Source organism: Bubalus kerabau, chromosome 7 (assembly GCF_029407905.1).
Source record: "Bubalus kerabau isolate K-KA32 ecotype Philippines breed swamp buffalo chromosome 7, PCC_UOA_SB_1v2, whole genome shotgun sequence".
NCBI lineage: Eukaryota > Metazoa > Chordata > Mammalia > Artiodactyla > Bovidae > Bubalus > Bubalus kerabau.
Window position 1 is genome coordinate 38,923,149 of NC_073630.1, and position 20,860 is coordinate 38,944,008.

Below are 20,860 nucleotides of genomic sequence, written 5' to 3' on the forward strand. Positions count from 1 at the left end.
ATCTATTTCTGCTTTAATGAGTATGCCAAAGCCTTTGACTATGTGGATCACAATAAACTGTGGAAAATTCTGAAAGAAATGGGAATACCAGCCCACCTGACCTGCCTCTTGAGAAACCTGTATGCAGGTCAGGAAGCAACAGTTAGAACTGGACATGGAACAACAGACTGGTTCCAAATAGGAAAAGGAGTTCATCAAGGCTGTATATTGTCACCCTGCTTATTTAACTTACATGCAGAGTACAGCATGAGAAATGCTGGACTGGAGGAAACACAAGCTGAAATCAAGATTGCTGGGAGAAATATCAATAACTTTAGACATGCAGATGACACCATCTTTATGGCAGAAAGTGAAGAAAAACTAAAGAACCTCTTGATGACAGTGAAAGAGAAGAGTGAAAAAGTTGGCTTAAAGCTCAACATTCAGAAAACTAAGATCATGGCATCTGATCCCATCACTTCATGGCAAATAGATTGGGGAACAATGGAAACAGTGGCAGATTTTATTTACTTGGGCTCCAAAATCACTGCAGATGGTGATTGCAGCCATGAAATTAAAAGATGCTTATTCCTTGGAAGGAATGTTATGAACAACCTAGACAGCATATTAAAAAGCAGAGACATTACTTTGTCAACAAAGGTCCGTCTAATCAAGGCTATGGTTTTTCCAGTGGTCATATATGGATGTGAGAGTTGGACTATAAAGAAAGCTGAGCACCGAGAAATTGATGCTTTTAAACTGTGGTGTTGGAGAAGACTCTTGAGAGTCCCTTGGACTGCAGGGAGATCCAACCAGTCCATTCTAAAGGAGATCAGTCCTTAGTGTTCATTGGAAGGACTGATGTTGAAGCTGAAACTCCAATATTTTGGCCACCTGATGCAAAGAGCTGACTGATTTGAAAAGACTGGGATGCCGGGATAAATTGAAGGCAGGAGGAGAAGGGGATGACAGAGGATAAGATGGTTGGACGGCATCATCAACTCAATGAACATGAGTTTGGGTAAACTCCAGGAGTTGGTCATGGACAGGAGGGGCTGGTATCCTGTCTTACATGGGGTCACAAAGAGTCGAACACAACAGAGCGACTGAACTATACTGAACTGAAAGGTAAATTTACTTAAAACTTCACTTATTTATTCATAAGTCTAAATATATACATGATTATAAATAGTACTTTATAAAGGTAATGTGATCATTTTCTTTATATGTGACAGCATTATAATCTCCCTGGAGAAGATAAGTGGAAAAACCACAACACAATGGTAAATCCTCGTAGGGAATTATCCTTGATCAGAAAAATTGGTTCTGCTAGACAAATGTATAAAATTACTCTAATTATTAAGTTTCATATTTTGTAGACAAGAATGTCTTATTTAGAAATGCAGCTATATAAAAATTGGAGTACTACTATGTATGATACAGAAAACCACATTGATATATCTTCCTGTACTACAAATTCTAAAAACCAGAACTTTCACCCTAAAGACTAGTACATTATTATTAAAATAAAGATAGTTTTTACCCTCCTTTTGGGAAGAGCATAATTTAGAGACTAGCATTTAGTTTCTAATAAACATTGACACTTATGCTTGAATTCTAAGGGTGAAAGCTTCCATATACTGTTCCCAGGCTCTTGAGCATTCTGGTCTCTCTTCATTCTTTGTAGCACAGTCTGTTCTTCCCAAGTACAGCATAGCTTGGTATAACTCGGTCATCTGACATCTATGATAAGAAATATTAATTATAAAGTACCTTTTATCCTTAGTGTCAGTCAGGAAAGCTTACTACAGATACAAATAAGCAAGATCTTTGTATTCAATGTCTTAATAGTCCAATTATTAAGTTTCATATTTTTGAGGGGGGGGAGAAAAAATATTTTGGAAAAAAATAGAAAAAAAAAAAGACTGGTGAATAAAAACTAAAAAAACATAATAATTCCTCTGAAATTATCATACCACACAAACATATTGCTAAACAATCCAGATTCAAAAATTTTTGAGATTATTTTAGATTTGTCTTATGCCTCTATAATGTTCCCAACTTGCAAATGAAGAAAAAATTCAGAAAATAAATTTTAAGACAATTTTTTTTGATGACATACTAGATATTTTAAAAACTGACTGGCAATCTAATTGCTTCGTTATTTCCTATAGCATATTTTCAAGTTATAGTATCATTCTGGCAACATTTCCTATTTTTTTGCTTTTTAATAAACTAATTTTACAGCAGGTTTAGGTTCAAAGCAAAACTGAATGGAGCTTTGTGAGATTGATGTGACCAAATCTTTTTCTAGCTGGGGAGAGTTTCAAAATTGTGCTTTCTTAAAAGAAAGTGGAAAAAAGACCCATTTTGCCTGTCTTTTTTGTTTTTATTATTCCCAGGTTTAGATCTTGCTTGAAATGGTCAATTTTCTTACTGTCAACACATTATATGTAAGAGACAGTTTCCTGGAATCAAAGAAACTGGAGAACCTTAGAGAGAATTATCATGAAGATTCTCTCCACGTTTTATCTTATGAAGCTCAGGCAACAACGCATATAGAGCAATAACTCTCTTCCCTTAGAGAGTTAGGCTGCTATTGAACAGTAGCAATGCCAAATCCTCATGGACTTTTACTGAAATAACTTGTGTCATAGTGCCGCTGGAAATAAAAATACGCTGACATCTCCCCATTCCTAGCCTTTCACTTAATTGAAGGGACACTGGAGAAAGGGGAACCAGCCAGTGAGGCCAAATGGAATGAAAAATAAATATGAGGAAACATACAGATTTGGACTGTGGACATCAAGGGCAAAAGGTGTTTTGGCGAGGGAAAGAAAGTTTGGTTAAGACAAGTTAAATCAAATTAAAAGTAAGCTTTAAGAGATTATTAGCTTTGTCATCAATAACTTTTGTGTGAAACAGTGAATAAATACATGAGGAAGTAAGGTGAAAACTAAAGGAGAGAGATTGACTATCAATGTGGAGAACTGAGTGTGTGTTCCTCTGTTTCCTCTGAAGAAATTTTTAAGTGAATTAACTCACAAAGACAACCTTTTAGACAAGAGAAAGCAAATGGAGGAGGGGGGACTGATAGTGCAGAGAAAGCTGAGACAGAAGTGCCCGGGGAAAGGGGTGACAAGGTGAAGAACACTGTCCAGGCTGCAGAGAGCCTCCTCAAAGTTCCGATTTTGAGCCACAGGAATGGCAAGGGATGAATGTAAGTAAGCTCAGTTTGAAGTCTGCATAGAAGTTAGGTCACTCAACTCCCTCTCTCATCCTCCACAGACAACAAATATCACTCCCCAATCAAGCAAGAGAGGGAGGGTTTATTCCCCAGCAAAAACAAAACAAAAGCTCCAAGTCTCAGAAACACTCAAAAAGAAACACAAATTAAAGCTACAATGTGTTTTCAGGACACATCAATTAGAACAAGTCAAAAAGGACTGAGGATATCATGTGTTGTTGAGGAACCCGGAGCTCTCAGACATTATGGGAGCATTTAATTTTACAACTTTGAGAAACAATTTGATTGTTTCTATAAATTTAATATGCTATTTGACTACTACTACTACTACTACTAAGTCACTTCAGTCGTGTCCGACTCTGTGCGACCCCATAGATGGCAGCCCACCAGGCTCCCCTGTCCCTGGGATTCTCCAGGCAAGAACACTGGAGTGGGTTGCCATTTCCTTCTCCAATGCGTGAAAGTGAAAAGTGAAAGTGAAGTCGCTCAGTTGTGTCCGACCCTCAGCGACCCCATGGACTGTAGCTTTCCAAGCTCCTCCATCCATGGGATTTTGCAGGCAAGAGTACTGGAGTGGGGTGCCATTGCCTTCTCCGTGCTCTTTGACTATGCCCCAGCTATTCTACCCCTAAATATTTACCCAAAAGAAATAAAAACATATATCCACACAAACCCTTGCATAAGAATATTTGTAGTAGTTTTGTTCACAATAGCCCAACCTGGAGACAACTCAAATATACAACAATTCAATGTATAAACAAACTATGATATAATAATACAGTGGAATAATAGTAATAAAAGGGAGTCTGCTAACAACACACATGACTGAATGGATGAATCTCAAAAATATACTAAGAAAAAGAGGGAAGACAAAACAGTATATATTATGTGATTCCATTTAAGTGACAATTTTTTTAAAGGCAGGACTACTCTACAGACTGGAGAAGGAAAATGAAACCCATGCCAGTATTCTTGCCTGGAGAACTCCATGGACAGAGGAGCCTGATGGGCTGCTGTCTGTGGGGTCACAAAGAACTGGACATGACTGAGGGACTAACACTATGGAGACAGAAGCAGATATATGGTACTGCCTCTGGCAAAGCATGAGGGACTTTTTTATGTGGTAATGTACATCTTGAGTATGGTGGTGGTGGTAATGTACATTTTGAATATAGGAACATACATTCCTATAGACATACATGCCTGTCACAAAAACTAAGCTGCAAATAAAATGAGTGCATTTTATTATGCATAAATTATACTTCAGTAATGTAAATTTTAAAAAAATAGGTCAGATTAAGTTATATATCACACAATATGTGTTTGTTTTGTGACAGAGGATATGTAAATATATTTAAAGACCAAAGGAAAACTACTACTAGGAAACATGCTGGTATGAGCTAACGGAGGGAAAACTGATGGAGCGTGGTCTTGGATTTGATGGGAAAGTTCAAAACCAAAGGCAGATGGGTTCACTTTATACGAGCAATCTCTTCAGTCACCATTCAGTTTGTGCTCGAACCTGTTCTTAGCACCTACACACACAATATCTCAATTCATCACTAATTTACTCTCATAATACAGGTATTATGGCTTTCACATTATAGATAATAAACCTAGATTCATAAAGATTAATAGCTTCCTAAAGTTAACACATCTCCTAGTAGGGCTATTTCTATTACTTTAAGAATCACATTTTAATAGGAAAAAACATGTTATTTGTTGCATTTCTCCTTTTTTCTGTACTCTCAGCAGTTGTTCCCAACAATCTGATTTCCAATCAGCTCTAGATTGTATTTCCCATATAAACATGATCTGATCTACAATTTCAACAATCTAATTGTTATTGACAGAGTTAAAGTGGAGCCATTTTCCATTTTCCAAATTTTATACTAACAAAGTAAAAATAATTAATGTACATCCAGGTACTCAGATCCCAAATGTCAAGCAAAAATGTTTTGTTAGATAGCTTGATTGGAAGGGTAATATAGAAGAGCAAAGACACCTAAGTAGTAGAAAAACAGAAATTTGGAATTTACAGACAGTGATTGCAAAAGACAGGTCTAATGTTACCCTATTAATTTTGGGGTGACAAATTTTGTCCAGTCCCAGGGTAGATAAATAAACAAAGATGAATGCCTATAGATATAGTTGACTATAATTGTGTAATTAGATTTAGAACCAATGCACAAAAGAGAAATGGCCTATAGAATGGCTTTGTCCTCAAGACTTAAAACACTTAAAGCCATATACGGTGAACACTGAATGTTTCTGTACCTTTTAATGGGTGCCTTGAAATAAGATTTTGATACTAGCTGGCAGCTCACACTACGTGACTATGAACATGGTGGATATTTAGACAACTGCAACTTGCCCAGAGAAAGGTAGAAAAAGTAATGGAGATAATTAGAAAATTATAGTGTTGCTTCTTTATAGTTATACAGGGAAGAGATTGTAAGAGCAAATATAAACTTAAAGACACTCAATTCTTTCTTTCTGAAAATAAGAGATTTTCCCTTCCCTCCTTTCTTTAGGGCATTTACTTTAGAAAACTTGTAATGTCTTTTTCTGTTCCTTTTTAAATGTATGTAAATCTCTTTAAAAGCTAAATAAGCCTCTTGGGAGCTTTAAGACGCAGGTAAGAGTTTCTCAAGGACCCAGGAACCATTTTGAAATGTAAACATCAAGAGAGGGAGAGCGCCCCTGTCTCCAGTTTCTGTGAGGCAGGAGCCTAACTAAATGGGCATCTTTCTCCAAGCTTGTCATAAACATACAAGACATTTGTTTTTCCTCTGGTTAAAGTCAATTAGCTAACAGAAATGGTCACCCCAGGTACCAGGTGAAACTAGAATGAGCGCTGTGTGACAAATGGTACTATTAAGTCCTTTTACTTGAAAACTAGTTAATGTTTATCTTGAGACCAGAGAAGCAATAACTGTATCTGCCTGCCTATGTATTAATAAAAGGGTAAAGTCTCTTTCTGTCTGTAATCTCTTAGTAAATTCCCTATGATGCACATCAAAACCCAGTTAAAACCTTATTCAATTTTTTAAAAAGTTCCTTCCTTCTCTTGTACCTTTGTGGAGAGTTTTTCTGATTTGGAAGAATTTTCCCTTGACAGCAGGTCATAGCATTTCTGTTTTCCATATATGAATACCAGTCTTAAAATATTAATTTCTGATTTTTCTGAATTTCCAGTCAGCTAAAGCAAGCATTTCTATTTTCATTCATTTTCTTAGAGAGAGGGAGAAAAGATGAAACAAAACTCCAGGGGCTGGGAAGGACCAAAATGTTTGACACTGCTGCCCCTTTGATACCAGCCCGATGATGTTTCCACTCATTCCTCATCTGCCTGGCATTCATCTGATGCACCTTTTACAATACTCACCCCCTCATGCTATTGCTATTTACTCCAAATATTTAACAACTGTTCACTTCCCTTTAATTTTTTCTCAAGTGTCAACACAATGAAGAATGAACCTACACAATCCATTAAAGAATAAAGCTATGTAAAACAGCTAATAAGTTATTTGACATCTGAAATGAACTGTTTCTTTGTCTCTGACTTATGGTGTGTAGATTGTATCTACTCAGTATTGATGAATTAACACCTTTTATAAGTGAATGAAGAGACAAGGATTAATGGGCTGCATACACACATGCACAAAGCTGGCAAGAACTACACTTTAAAGTTCTCTGCTTCTGAGATACTTGCCATATTCAGTTCAGTTCAGTCACTCAGTTGTGTCCAACCATTTGTGACCCCATGGACTGCAGCACACCAGTCTTGTCTGTCCATCACCAACTCCTGGAGCTTGCTCAAACTCATGTCCATCAAGTTGGTGATGCCATCCAACCATCTCATCCTCTATCATCCCCTTCTCCTCCCACCTTCAATTTTTCCCAGCATCAGGGTCTTTTCTAATGAGTCAGTTCTTCACATCAGGTGATCAAAGTATTGGAGCTTCAGTATCAGTCCTTCCAATGAATATTCAGGACTGATATCCTTTAGGATTGACTGGTCTGATCTCTTTGCTATCCAAGGGACTCTCAAGAGTCTTCTCCAACACCACAATCAAAAGCATCAATTCTTTGGTGCTCAGTCTTCTTTATGGTCCAACTCTCACATATATACATATGTATATATATGTATATATACATATATATACATATATATGTATATGTATATATACACATATATACAAAGCTTTGACTAGATGGACCTAGTTGGCAAAGTAATGTCTCTGCTTTTTAATATGCTGTCTAGGTTGGTCATAACTTTTCTTCCAAGGAGCAAGCATCTTTTAATTTCATAGCTGCAGTCACCATCTGCAGTGATTTTGGAGCCCAAGTAAATAAAGTCTGTCACTGTTTCCATTGTTTGCCCATCTATTTGCCATGAAGTGATGGGACCAGATGCCATGATCTTGTTTTATGAATGTTGAGTTTTAAGCCAGCTTTTTCACTCTCCTCTTTCACTTTTATCAAGAGGCTCTTTAGTTCCTCTTCACTTACTGCCATAAGGGTGGTGTCATCTGCATATCTGAGGTTATTGAGATTTCTCCTGGTCTTGATTCCAGCTTGTGCTTCCTCCAGCCCAGCATTTCTCATGATGTACTCTGCATAAAAGTTAAATAAGCAGGGTGACAATATACAGCCTTGATGTACTCCTTTCTCAATTTGGAACCAGTCTGTTGATCAATGTCTGGTTCTAACTATTGCTTCTTGACCTGCATACAGATTTCTCAGGAGGCAGGTAAGGTGGTCTGGTATTCCCATCTCTTGAAGAATTTTTCACAGTTTGTTGTGATCCACACAGTCAAAGGCTTTGGCATAGTCAATGAAGCAGAAGTAGATGTTTTTCTGGAATTCTCTTGCTTTTTCAATGATCCAGTGGATGTTGGCAATTTAATCTCTGGCTTTTCTAAATCCAGCTTGAACGTCTGGAAGTTCTCAGGTCATGTACTGTTGAAGCCTGACTTGGAGAATTTTCAGCATTATTTTGCTAGCCTATGAGATGAGTGCAATTGTGTGGTAGTTTGAACATTCTTAGCATTGCCTTTCTTTGGGATTGGAACGAAAGCTGACCTTTTCCAATCCTGTGGCCACTGCTGAGTTTTCCAAATTTTCTGGCATATTGGGTGTAGCACTTTAACACCATCATCTTTTAGGATTTGAAATAGCTCAACTGGAATTCCATCATCTCCACTAGTTTGGTTCAATGCAATTAAATATTTGCCATCAGCCACAGCTTTAATAAACAGATTTGGTTTCTGCAGTACACAGTGACCATTTACTGACATTACAAAAATTACTATGAAACCATCGGCATATGCAGCTGGGACTAACTATGAATCTAAATCCTAGCTTTTAATCATGCTCCGGAAAATGACTCTTGGCCTTGGATTTATATCAGTAGCATCTCACAATAGGAAAAAAGAAATGTGTATAAAACATAATTATACCTGAATATTAGGAATTGCCTTTCTATCTCTGCAGGTAGAACCTGCTGCCTGGGCTGAGATCACCAGTCTGTCTGGCAACATAAAATCAATAACCTCAGGGCAGTTAGAACCAACTCAGCCTGGTGCTTCTTGTGGAAAAGAGGCTGAGCTGGACCATCTGACAGCTCTGTGTTGCCTATTCATTTCACTAAATTACACATTATCCTTCTCCTTTCTCACACTGAAGGAAGTGAGAGCCATGTGGAGTTGTCAGACATCTGGGACTTGGCCATTCATTAGGCAAGAAGCGTTATATCACATCAGTGGCTTTGCTCACCTGACAATGACCTGCAGCCTGAGGTCACCAAGAAGGGTGCCACCCATCCCTTTCCTGGACCATTTAACATGAGGCCAGGTTTCGTCACAATGACTATCCACTCCTTCATTCCGGACTTTCCTCTCTGAGTATGTGTGCTCCTCTGTGTGTATGTGTTTGTGTTTCCATGTTTAGAAGTTCACTCTCAAAGTTCAAAAGAAAAATGTCCCACATCTCAGCAAAAGGAAAGTACCTAATGAAAAACACTACAGGAAGATGGTAACAATAACCCTGTGTACAAGACAGCAAAAGAGACACTGATGTATAGAACAGTCTTATGGACTCTGAGAGAGAGGGAGAGGGTGGGAAGATTTGGGAGAATGGCATTGAAACATGTGTAATATCATGTATGAAACGAGTTGCCAGTCCAGGTTCGATGCACGATACTGGATGCTTGGGGCTGGTGCACTGGGACGACCCAGAGGGAATGGGGAGGGAGGAGGGAGGAGGGTTCAGGATGGGGAACACATGTATACCTGTGGCGGATTCATTTTGATATTTGGCAAAACTAATACAATTATGTAAAGTTTAAAAATAAAATAAAATTAAAAAAAAAAAAACACTACAGGGCAAAAATTGTCCTTGGCAGAGAAACAACTCGTTGTGCTTTTTTGTTCGTGATTCATAATCATTTAGTTAGGTTTCCAGGAACAAATGGGTGAACATCCTTTACCAAGAAAAACAATAAAAGCTGTTGGCAAAGTTACCTGCCATATGGTAATGAAATGGACAGGTATGAATGGCTACTAAAATACACTTTGTAAAATTAAAATACAGTTTACTAGATATTCCCAATCATGCTTCCTTCTAATATACCTCAAAACATTAGCACTGGGCTTCCCTGGTGGCTCAGTGGTGGAGAATCTGCCTACTAATGCAGGGGACATGGTTTCAATCCCTGGTCCAGGAAGATCCCAACTGCCACGGAGCAACTACAGACCATGTGCCACAATTACTGAGCTGCATCTAGAACTACTGAGCCCACGTGCTGCAGCCACTGAGGCCTGAGCTCCGCAGCAAGAGGAGCCACCACGAGGAGAAGCCTGCACAAGGCAATTAGGGAGGAGCTCCTTCTCCCTGCAAAAAGATAAAGATCATGCAACAACTAAGACCTACTACAGCCAAAATAAATAAATAAAGCAACTGAATTTTTATTTAACTTGAAACATGAGAAATTCATATTAAAACTGAATCTTCACTTTAGTACACAAAAAGCTAATGTACTGTTGGGACAGATAAAAATAATTAAGCTAACTTACTGATTTTTCTCCTTTACTAATTTCCTTCATAGGAATCATCCCTTGATTCATCTTGGGAATGAGTAAGAAACAGGATTTCTGGTGACCTTTTCACATATTCAAAAACTGCAGACCAAGAATTGAAGATCATTTTTGGCCAACAAGTTGCTATTTTTTTTTTAAACAGATCTTACTTTTTAGAGTAGTTTTAGCTTCAAAGCAAAATTAAGCAGAAAGCCAGAGATTTCCCATAAACCTCTACCCACACATGTACAGCCTCCCCCATTATGTGCATCTTCCACCAGAGTGATGCATTTATTACAACTGATGGACCTATTTTAACACATCGTTATCACCCAGAGTCTATAGAGCTCATTGCCATTCATTCTTAGTGTTGTACATGCTATGGGTTTGGACAAATTTACCTTTTGCTAGTTTTAAAGGGGGAAGATGGGATTGTAATGAGAAAATTACTCCCAGGGTCTTCTTAGTGGGGCTCCCTCTGACATATCCCTAACATATGTCCCATCAGCGATTCATTTGGGGACCACAAAACCAGTATACATAGCACTATGCTAGACTGCCCAGGAGACAAGAATATCAATGACTCTTTTCTCTTGTGTGAAGTTGTATGTGCATTCAGTACAGAGATGGGGAATCTGTTCTCATACAGACTTTTTCACCCAAAAGTTATTGAAAATCTATTATGTGCTCACTTTGTGAGCATCTTTGCACATATTAGTCATCTGTGAATGATTGTGACACAAAGATAGGGAAAAAAATCATTATAATATGCTGTGATAAGTGTTTTGATAGATATAAGCTTAGGGATAATAAAGCAGTCCGTTCCTCTCAGAAATTATCTGTTTGTAGTCTTAGTTCCACTCTAGACCCTGCTTCAGTCCAAACAAGCACTTGGAATGTAGCAAACTTACCTCTCTTACGCTGTGTGTGTGCGTGTTGGTCACTCAGTCGTGTCTGACTCTTTGCAACCCCATGTACTATAGCCCGACAGGCTCCTCTGCCCATGGAATTCTCCAGGCAACAATACTGGAGTGGCTGAGTGAAAGTGAAGTCAATCAGTCATGTCCGACCCTCAGCAACCCCATAAACTGCAGCCTACCAGGCTCCCCTGTCCCTGGGACTCTCCAGGCAAGAACACTGGAGTGGGTTGCCATTTCCTTCTCCAATGCATGAAAGTGAAAAGTGAAAGTGAAGTCCATCAGTCGTGTCCGACCCTCAGCGACCCCATGAACTGCAGCCTACCAGGCTCCTTCATCCATGGGATTTTCCAGGCAAGAGTACTAGAGTGGGGTGCCATTCTCTTCTCCAAGGGAATCTTCCTGACCTAGGGATTGAACCTGGGTCTCCTGCATTGCAGGCAGATTCTTAACCATCTGAGAAGTCACTGTAACCTTGGGAACAGGATTTCATACAAGGCTGGGTCCACTGTTCTGCCCCTAAGTCACTGCTTACATGCAAATGTAGTCACACTGCACCCATCATACAAATATCATCAGAAATCTAATACCAAAAATGCCATCTTGATGTTGCATATTTGCCTTCATTAAGATTTTCCATTTCCTTTTTTTTTTTTTCAATCACAACCCAGGACTAATTCAAACTGTGATCGCCTAGGTTCTTACATCAGCAACATCTGTCACCAAAAATAAATATTCTGCAATCAAAACTTAACCAGCCTAGCAATTTTCTTGGTGATGCATGAGGCAGAACAGAATTCAGCTTCATTCTTTCTCTGCTAAATTGGCTTTGCAGCTCTAAGAGTAGGAAAGATTTATGTGTTAGTAAATTAAGCAGCGGCAGCCCAGAGAAAACAAAAGATACAAATACATGCAAACCCACAGTGTTCTTTAATATTCAGTTTTGCTCCCATAAATGTAATATATTTTAGCAAGTTGAAAAACATAGAGAAAAGACAATGATCCTAGTTAAAATGAAATTTGAATTTTAGATGTAAACTGTTTAAACAGCTGAACAATGTGATTTGTAGTCATATTAAATCAAGAAAAAATTGCATACCCTTATTAAACATTGGTAAACAGTAGTAATTATAAAATTCCTAGCATATTTTCCACTCCTTAAGTAAATTATACTTACTGTTCCTGTTACAGCATTTCAGTTTACAAAGGAATTTCATACATATTACCTCATTTAATCTTTAAAACAATACTTTTCAGATAAGAATTATTATTCTTGTTAAACAAATGGAGAAACTGTAGCCTAGAAGTTAAATCCAATATAACAAACCTAAGAATTGCATTGAGAGGCTAGATAAAAATTCTTTTTTTCTTCTTATTCTTGACCCCATATAGTCAATTCTCATTAATCATGGTAATTATGTTCTATAAAGTTGCCATAAACATGGAATTCACAAATACTGAGCCACTACTCTTAGGGGAAATATAGGATTAAGTTCCTGTGAGCCTCTAGTAACAAAAGTTTCATCAGTCAATGAATACACAATCTTGTTTCACATGAGTTCTTGTTTAAAGCCACCTTATTCTATATATATATATTACACACACAAGCGCGCACACACACACATACATATAGTTGACTGAACCCATGACCAATCCATGCCTGAATAAACATATGTAACATACTTACATCCTCCATAAGGCACATCACATCCTCCTTGTACTTAGAAACACTGGAGAACACTTTGGAACTATACTTGGGGGGCATTGTAAACAGTGAAATCAACAAAGAGCACAAAAACTCAAAAGCAAAAATAAAACATGGCGCTACACAGATCACAAAAGAACACTTGTTTACCATGCTGTTGCTGAACCTAACAGGTTATCTCACCAGACATGCAACAAAGCTCATCTACTGACAACAGACTATGGTGAAGGAAAGTACAGTGTTTATTTGCCGATGCCAAACAAGAAGAATAAGCAGCTAATGCTGAAAACTTCCCAATGGCTTTCAGGTAGGGTTTTTAAAGGCAACATTAGGGGAGAGTATTCAGGATGTGTGATCAGCTCATGGATATCCTTCTGACTGGCTGGTGGTGAGGTAATAGGGTGATGGTTTTGGGAATCTTAATTATTAAACTTCAGGTTCCAACCAGTCTGAGGTCTACGTGCTTGTGGATTGCATGTAATCAACATCCTAACTGGATGGGGGTCTTATTTTCTGCAAAACAGCTCAAAGATATGCATCAGATTGTTATCCATACACCTTCAGGAAGAATTAGGAGTCTGACTCTATTGTTCAAGTTATTATTACTTTGCTTACTTGACTACTTTCCTTTGTGCATTTTCTACTTCTCTAAGGATTAATTGTTTGAGTCTGTTCTTTGAAACTTGAGGAAGGCCTAGGATACAACAGCTCTTTCTACAAACAAGCAAGAACACAGAGGGGATGGTACCCAGAAGGGCCCCACAGGATGCTACATATGAGACTAGAAACAAGGTAAAGCACGTTTTTGTTCAACCTCAGAACACGTGTACTGGTTGGGTGACCAAAATTGTTTGCCATTCTCCACATATCTACACCTGTCTTCAAATGATTCATAAAGCACTGTGAGTACTGATTTGGGGTTTACGAATTCATTTTGTAAAGGAAAAGGTCAATTTTCATTCCAATCCCAAAGAAAGGCAATGCCAAAGAATGCTCACTACTGTACAACTGCACTCATTTCACATGCTAGCAAGGTAATTCTCAAAATCCTTCAAGCCAGGCTTCAGGAGTATGTGAACCAAGAACTTTCAGATGTACAAGCTGGATTTAGAAAATCCAAATGAAGTAGAGATCAAATTGCCAACATACACTGGATCACAAAAAAAACCAAGGGAATTCCAGAAAAACATCTACTTCTGCTTCATTGACTATGCTAAAGCCTTTGACTGTGTGGATCACAAGTTGGAAAAAATTTTTTAAGAGATGGGATTACCAAACTGCCTTACCTGCCTCCCAAGAAACCTATATGCAGGTCAAGAAGCAACATTTAGAACCAGACATGGAACAATGAACTGGTTCAAAATTGGGAAAGGAGTATATCAGGCCATATATGGTCACCTTGTGTATTTAACTAATATGCAGAGTACATCATGCAAAATGCTGGGCTGGATGAATCAGAAGCTGGAATCAATATTGCCAAGAGAAACATCAACAATCTCAGATATGTAGATAATACTATTCTAATGGCAGAAAGCAAAGAGGAACTAAAGAGTTTCTTGATGAGTATGAAAGAGGAGAGTGAAAATCTGGTTTAAAACTCAACATTCAAAAATCTAAGATCATGGCATCCAGTCCTATCACTTCATGGCAAATAGATGGGGAAAAATTGAAACAGTGATAGATTTTATACTCTTGGGCTCAAAAATCACTGCAGACGGTGACTGCAGCCATGAAATTAAAAGACACTTGCCCCTTGCAAGAAAAGCTATGACAAACCTAGACAGCATACTAAAAAACAGACATCATTTTGCCGACAAAGGTCCATATAGTCAAAACTATTGTTTTTCCAGTAGTTATGTACAGATGTGAGAGTTAGACCATAAAGAAGGCTGAGTGCTTTCAAAAAGAATCATAAAGAATTGATGGTTTCAAATTCTGGTGCTGGAGAAGACTTTTGAGAGCCCCTTAGACAGCTAGGAAATCAAACCAGTCAATCCTAAAGGAAATCAACCTTGAATTGGGAGGACTGATGCTGAAGCTGAAGTTCCAATACTTTGACCACCTGATGTGAAGAGCCAACTCATTGGAAAAGACCCTGATGCCAGGAAAGATTGAGGGCAGGAAGAGAAGGGGGCAACAGAGGACAAGATGGTTGGATGGCTTCACCAACTGAATGGACATGAATTTGAGCAAACTCTGAGAGATATGAAAGATCTGGAAGCCTGGTGTGCTGCAGTCCATGAGGTCACAGAATCAGACATGACTTAGCAACTGAACAGCAACAATCCATTTAGTGAGTGGGCAAATTTGTCCATATAAAAGGCCACTAATAATGAGAATTGATTGTGTATTACCAGTTCATGTCTTCTAAAGCTGTTTGTATATCCATCTTAAACAAGCAACTTAGAGAAAGAGGGGAAGGGTGAAAATATGTCCAGTGTCTAATTTTAAATGTTAATAGCAGATGGTGATGATCTAGAGTGTAGATGAGGGATGAGGACTCCTCATGAAGATGTTGTATGTTTTTAACCCTTCTCTGGACATGTGACTGTTTTATACTGAGGGAAACCTGGTGACAAAAAATGTGTGAAGGGATGTATTGAGATGGAAGGGCTTGGATTTTAGGTTTACCCTACTGCACTCTGACTAAGCTGCCTAGGAACACAGTCTAAAGGAAATGACTATGCATCAGTGTGAGTTCTCCAGAGAAGCAGAATCAATAGGAGACTGAATATACACATTCCAGGAACTGCAGTGGGCAAGCTGGAAACTCAGGAAAGCCCGTGGTATGGTGTCAATTTGAAGCTCTGAGAACCAGGAAAGCCAATGGTGTAATTGCAATATGAGCCTCTCAACTACAAATTATCAGTTGCCAAGAGCATTTGCCAGTGACTGAACAGCAACAGGGGCATTTGTCACCTGCCTGTGCTGCTGCAGCTGCTGACCTTTGACACTCCTTGAAAATTCAGGATGGAGAGCAAGGCACTCTGTGCTCCAGGGAGACTGGGGGAACAGGTCTTTAGATAGGTAGATATTTTCAGAAACTGATTTCATGTTCCCAATCCTTGCATCTCCTCATATCTAGAAAGCACTAAATCCCTTCATGGTGGCATCAGCTCTTTATGACTAGCAGAAAATCTTCTGTAAAGTAAGAACTTGATTGCACTGAACATGCCCTTCACCAGAATTTTATATATCACCCTTTATATATTGCCCTTACCACTGTCTCTTTGGAGCTGTCTCTCAGAGCTATCTGAGGTGCTGTCTCCCAGGCTGCAGTTCTTATTTTGTCCCCAATAAAATTTAACTTGCAACTCTCGTGTTGTGCATCATTTTTTAGTTGACAAGTCTAAGGGGAGCAAATATGCCATTGAAAAATATACCTCTTTGAACCTAGAAGGATAGAGGAAGAATAAATTTTTGTCCGCTGCAGGTCTGAGTCCAAGGACAGTAGAAGGCTATGGTTCAGTGCAGACAGAGAGAGAGAGAGCACATTCTCTCTACCTCAGACCTCTTGTTCTACTCAAGCCTTCCGTGGATTGGAAAAGGCCAGCCCTACTGTGGAGAGCAATCTGCTTTATTCAGTCTACCAACTCAAATGGTAACCGCATCCAGAATTATCTTCACAGACATACCTAGAAAAATGTCTCAAAAAATATCTTGGCACCCTGTGGCCTAGCCATGCTGATACAGAAAAGTAACCATTACAGATCATATTCTCTTTTTAAAAGATGGAAGTATATATAAAAACAAGTGTGGACTTGCCTGGTGGTCGAGCAGATAAGAAGTCACCTGCCGTGCAGGGGACATGGGTTCAATCCCAGGTCGGGGAGAACCCCACATGCCATGGAGCAGTGACACCCTGTGTGCCTCAACTACCAAGTACATGTGCTGCAACTCTTGAAGCCACCGCAGTGAGAAACCCACACCCAGAATGAAACACAGGCCCCGCTCTCTGCAACTGGAGAAAAGCCCACGTGCAACAAGGAGGACCCAACGTGACTGAAAATAAATAAATAAATATTAAAAACGCTTAAGAAGTACAAACAAGTCTACAGAGAATAAATAGAAAATAATGAAGCAGAAAGGAAGAAGAAACTTGATATATAACTTGTGAGATTAACCAGAGAAGGGCCTTTGGTTTGAATTGGTGTGCATTCTCAAAATGTCAGAAATCACAATTTGCAGTATAGCACAGAATCACATTCTACTTTCAATGGTCTTATGAATAGAGTAATTAGATATCTTAGAGTAATTAAATAACTTATAAATAGAGTAATTAAACAAAAATACTTTGTAAACCTAATATATCCTAGGGCCCAAAACTTAATCACAGACAAGAGTTAAGTGTATTATTAGAGGTTATCCTAAAAAACAGAGCAATCTTTTATATGCTATCTCTTTCCATTCAAGTGATCAACTGCTTTAAGAAAAAAAGGTACATCTCTACATCTTTAGGTAAAATTTAAACTGACAGCATGTAATTCTCTAAGATGGTGATGATCAGTGGGGAGATGCTTCTGTGGTCATCAAGGGTTGAATCATCAACCTCTAACTTCTGGGTCTTCTGCTAAAGCAGGGATACGATTTTGATACTGAGATCACTGTGTTCATTTTCGCAGCGCAAAGACCTGGAACTACATATGGCATATCATTTGGCATTTGTTAAATGCTTTTTTAATCAAAATAAATGAAGAGGTGGAAATTATAAGAAAATTCTAACAGTCTTCATAATTTCTACTTTAGGAACAATAGTGACCTAGAGAGTGACCATGCTTTGGAAGTCACACTCCCTAGGAATCTGAAAAGACACAAATAACAGGGAACAAAGAAGAAACCTGTCACTTTTAGTGAAATTGCTGCTTGAGAAGATAGAATTAACATTATCCATGAAGAGTGAGAATCTCAAAAGTGAGAAATTTTCTTTACCACCCATGTCTCCAAGGACCCATAAGGAAGCTACAGACAAGTGAAATATCCACACCTATTATGTCATAGAAAATGAAGAAATCAGCCAGGAAGCCAGCTATGATAAAATCATGGGACTAAATAGATATTTAACTGCAGAAATCAAATATGATTCATATGGAAGCATGTTGCAATGGTTAAAATTCAACCAAAAAGCCTCAAGATTTTCAAGAAACAAGTCACTGTGACCACTGTTGTGACAGGTTAAGATTTAACGTGTCTTATTTAAATACCTTTAATCTATGTGTTTATATAAGTAATTATCCCCATCTCAGGACTGTAACTTTCATAATAAGCATTAAGTATAAAAAATTGGTGAGATGGTTTGTATTTTAATATGCTAACATTTTAGACAAGAAATATAAATTAAATAGAAACGATTTATCTATTCTTTTTAGCAGTCTCAAAAGTAAACTTGAATAGAAATTCTACTGAAGCACATACATGTGGTTACATAGAACACAACACTAAACAGCTGAGTAGTTACAGATTTTAAACAAATACTGTCATCTCAGTATAAGCGAAAGAAAAGGAAACAGATCAGTATTCAACTCATATGATTTTTCTTTATGAAAATATCAGTAAGTTACCATTATCCTCCCTGGAATATTTAATAAATAGAAATCCTCTCAGGAGCTGTGAGATTTTTTTCTATTACAAAAAATTACAAACTTTGTGCATAAACATTCAAAAAGTTTTTCAAAATTTTTGTTTTGGAATATCAAAGTAGCAAAGCTCTTGGGATTTTCTTAGCAATAATGGCAGAGAGCATTACAAATAGAAAAACTACTGGAATTACAAGTTAAAAGTACAGAACTACAAATGAAGTTTCATTTTTTGAAAACTAATATGAACACAAATTAGCACTAAATGGAAAAGAAAAGGTTTTTAGAACATATAACAATATTTAGACAATGTCTGTCTTAATGACAGTGTGAAAACTATATAAAGTGAGCAAAATGCAAACCAAGTACACAGGCTCCCAGGATAAGTCATTCAGTACTGAAAACTTGACTATCAACTACTACGGTGTCTTACAGATCATAAAGGAAAGCAGGCTTCACATTTTGGTAGAGACATTATAATGACATTTTATATATATATATATTTATATATATATATATATATAAAGGCATTATCCTTTAGCATTAAATAGCAAAAATCTCAGCAAAGATTTCTAGATTCAATGGCAATTAATGCAAGAATATTTAAAGACATTCTCCATCATTCCCTATAAAATGAACAGCATCCACCTCTTCAGTAAACTTCTTGAAATTCTACCCAAACTTCTCATGTTCTCCTTAGCTCTCATGTGACTCCTCTAATTCTCTTCTATTTCTTTTAAAATGTTATCTACTCATAAAAATAAACAAGCAACCAAAAAAGAATGTCTGTCTTTTTTTTTTTTCACACAATTCCATTGTCAAATTAAAACATACTGACTAGTTCTAGCATCTTTGTGGCAACTACAATCTGGCTTCCTTCCCCACTTAATGTTCTTCAATAATCAGGGACAGTCTGGGGAGTTAGAAAATTGCATTGCTTAACTGACCTTGCCTTTAACGTACTTTACAAGGCAATCATGAAACATCAAACTAATTAACAATCAAAAATCCTTTACTCCTGAAAATACACAACATAGTACAGCCATCATGAATCTAAAAACTCTTTTAAAAATATTTTGGGTAGAAATTTGGAGTGTTCAAAAATTAAAAGATATACTTACAGGCTTTCCCAGTGCTTTACTGAATAATCTAGACAATGTCTTTCTGGTATCCCCATTCTTCATAAGTGAAAGGGGAATATTACTGATGTGTGTTGGAGAAGACTCTTGAGAGTCCCTTGGACTGCAAGGAGATCCAGCCAGTCCATTCTGAAGGAGATCAGCCCTGGGATTTCTTTGGAGGGAATGATGCTAAAGCTGAAACTCCAGTACTTTGGCCACCTCATGCAAAGAGTTGACTCATTGGAAAAGACTCTGATGCTGGGAGGGATCAGGGGCGGGAGGAGAAGGGGACGACAGAGGGTGAGATGGCTGGATGGCATCACTGACTCGATGGACGTGAGTCTGTGTGAACTCCGGGAGTTGGTGATGGACAGGGAGGCCTGGCATGCTGCGATTCATGGGGTCGCAAAGAGTCGGACACGACCGAGCGACTGAACTGAACTGATTACATACATTCATATGCTTATGCAATAATGATTGGGTGACAGCATTTAGATATTTAAGAAATCTCGGTTAAGTTGCCAAGTTCTGAAATCCAAACGAGAGCCATAGTGTTGCTTTTTAAATTTATTTTTAATTGGAGGATAATTGCTTTACAATATTGTGTTGGTTTCTGCCATGTATCAACATGAATCAGCCACAGGTTTACATATGTCCCCTCCCTCTTGAACTTCCCTCTGACCTCCCACCCTATCCCCTCCCTCTAGAATGTCACAGAGCCCTGGTATGAGTTCCCTGGGTCATACAGCAAACTCCCATTGGCTACCTATTTTCCACACTGTAGTGTATATGTTTCCCTGCTACTTCCTTCATTCGCTCCACTCTCTCCTTCCCCACTCCCGGCCCATGCCCACAAGTCTGTTTATACCTGCATTTCCACTGCTGCCCTGCAAATAGGTTCATCAGCACCATCTTTCTAGATTCCATATAAATGTGTTAATAGACAATATTTGTTTTTCTCTTTCTGACTTATTTCACTCTAAATAATAGGCTCATCAGAACTGACTCAAATGTATTTTCATTGTGTATATGGACCACAGCTTCTTTTTCCATTCATCTGTCAGTGGACATCTAGGTTGCTTCCATGTCCTAGCTATTGCAAATAGTACCGCAATGAACATTGGGAAACATGTGTCTTTTTCAGTTATGGTTTCCTCAGGGTATATGCCCAATAGTGGGATTGTTGGGTCTTAAGGTAGTTTTATTCCTAATTTTTTAAGGAATCTCCATACTATC

General features: G+C 38.1%; 1 long non-coding RNA gene across 2 annotated transcripts in view; it reads right to left on the minus strand.

The window, feature by feature from the left end:
- Window positions 1-1,122: 1,122 nt before the first annotated feature.
- The window catches only part of LOC129657656 (uncharacterized), a 107,077-nt gene continuing 87,339 nt past the window's right edge, over window positions 1,123-20,860 (minus strand). For both annotated transcript variants that reach the window (XR_008716953.1, XR_008716954.1), the window contains exon 3: window positions 1,123-1,722. This is a non-coding gene — a long non-coding RNA (uncharacterized LOC129657656). The remainder of the gene's footprint in view (window positions 1,723-20,860) is intronic.